This window comes from Dama dama, chromosome 9 (assembly GCF_033118175.1).
Source record: "Dama dama isolate Ldn47 chromosome 9, ASM3311817v1, whole genome shotgun sequence".
NCBI lineage: Eukaryota > Metazoa > Chordata > Mammalia > Artiodactyla > Cervidae > Dama > Dama dama.
Genome location: NC_083689.1, coordinates 41,624,301 through 41,626,858, shown reverse-complemented (window position 1 = coordinate 41,626,858; position 2,558 = coordinate 41,624,301).

The window sequence follows — 2,558 nt, the reverse complement described above, 5'->3', positions numbered from 1 at the left end:
TGATCAGCCGCGAACATTCTTCTGATGGGCTGGATGGTGAGATAAGTAGGAGTCAGCATCATCAACTTTCAGGTCCAACTGTCTGGGGTCCACATATTGTGGGCAGCGTAACATCATTAATCATTAACTTCTCCCAGCTGGAGGGGGTTTCAGTATCTGCAAAATAGTTCAAAGATATTATGTATCCATTGATGGGGAATCAGGACCTTGCCCAAAGGCTGCTCTTGACTGTTTGTCCCTGGTCTCCCATTCCCTCCCTTCCCTAATTAAAAACTGCTTAAATCTGCTCATTGGAACTCAGAGAAGGTCATGAAGGCTGAACGAAGACCCTTTCCTATAATCAAAGAAATGGGGGATACGGAAAGGCCTTGTACCCAGGAGCCCCACTGGGACCTGCACGGTATCATTGCCTTCAGGATTGAGTAGGATCAAAGAAAAAGTAGGATCAAAACCAAGCAGGACCCTACAGGGCCCTCCAGGGTACAAAAATCACTCTTTGTTCCCCTGTTTCTTATTTGTAGGGAAAGGCTTTAGTCTCCTAGGTTTCCCTAAATTCCAAAGAGCAGACTCAGTTACTAATTAGGGAATGAGGGAATGCGGAAACAAAGGAAAAACTGTCAAACAAGAAAAGTAAACATAACTAAAACAATTGTTCAGCCCCAAAGCATAGTCCTAGCTCCTCTTCAAGGGATATACATAACAAACTGACACATATCTTTGAGCCATTCTGCAGAAACTAAGATCACTACCAGCACCCCACACACACACCCAGGTGGACGGATGGCGACCATCTGCTGACCCCAGACTGGTTGGAACCGGAAGACTGATGATTAAGATTCTGGAACCGTCACCCTGTTACCTCATCACCAGCCAATCAGAAGAAAGTCCATGAGCTGACACCTTCTTCAGTGCAACTTTACATCTTGTCAGAAAACTAAATAAGTCAGGTGTACATTTCTTCAAGGTTTTTTTAAAAAGCCAGACCAGCACATACACAAGAAGTCAGTATGTCCTTAGCATCTGGAAAGGAAGTCTTATCATTGAAGGAGTACGAGAATTGGCATCCCAGAATGGGAGGCACTTAATCTTTATTTTTAACATGAATAATTCTTTATTTCTGATCAATGTGCCCTTTTCTTTAATAGTTAAAGCAGATGTACAATGTGTGTTTGATAGGCCACAAACAGGTTGTTCCAGTTAGCATAAAATTCAAGTTAATTCATGTATAATCCAGCATGACTTCCTCATACCTCAGTATGTGAGCATTTCTTTTGTCAATTGCATGGTGATGTGGGGGGGAGGGGTGGGGAAACCCACATGTTAGAATCAGGGTGCAGAATCAAAGGAGCATATACTTCTCTGAGTTCACCTGTATGTTACAGGAAGGGGGACCCCTTCCAGGGCCTGAGAGTGGGCTCTTGTCTAACACTTGTAAATGAATTGTCTGAGAAGACACGCACGTTAACAAAGCAAGAGACTTTATTGTGAAGGAGCGCCTGGGAGACAGCAGCAGGGTAAGTGAGCCCAGGAGCACTGCTCTGCCACGCGACTCACAGTCTTGGGTTTTATGATGGGGTTAGTTTCCAGGTTGTCTCTGGCCGGATGTTTTGCTTTAGGGTCCTTCCTGGTGGCACATGCAGAACAGAATCAGAATTCCCCATATCCCAAGGCAGAATGGCCATCACAATTCACAGCACAGAACACAAAGTATAAAACAAATAGGCAAAGCTGTCCTAATCAGACACTCCCTTAAAGACAAGATTGTAGTCTCTCAGAAAATCTTCTACTTCCACAGAGACATAGGACTTCAGATCCAAACACTGACAGAGTAAAGTGAAATATCTCGGGTCTTCAAAGATTTCAAAGGAAGGAAAGGAGGCCAGGTTGAACTAAGAGGGGAAGGACAAGGGGCCAAAGGGTGGCCTTGCAGACGTCTCCTGCTGCCTGAAGATGCTCAGGCATTATGGAACTTTTCCCTGGGCTTCCAGAAAGGACAGGAACTTGGCCCAACCAGAAGCTAGAAACCAGGTGCCAAACACTAGATGGGAATTCGAGTTTTCTGCCCTGTGGAAGAGATCAGGCTCCAACCCTCAGATCAGGCTGAGGCCCTTCAACCAGACTCCTGTGTCCAGAACCAGACTAGAAGGGAAGTGGGTGGGTTAGGAGGGGTTGAAAAGAGGAAAGGGAGAGGGAAGAAGGGGAAAGAGATCAACAAAGTCTCTTGTTCCTTACTCAGTCACGTCAATCTGGCCAGCTGTCTGTGCAAGGAGGAGAACAGAGACAAAAGGATCCCAGCTGTGGCTGCTGGGCCTAGTCCGTCTGCAGGTGAACTGGTCCCCAAGCACCCCGGGTGGTCAGGATGTCAGTCATAACAAAGAGGAGGTCCCACTTGAGTTGCCATTTGTTGCAGGAAGGGGCCTTGAGTGGACTCTTGTCCAACACTTGGAAATGAATTGTCTGAGGAGACACACGTGCTGACAAAGCAAGAGACTTTACCAAGACAAGACATCTGGATGGAGAGGAGCAGGGTAAAGGAACCGAGGAGAACTGCTTGCCAT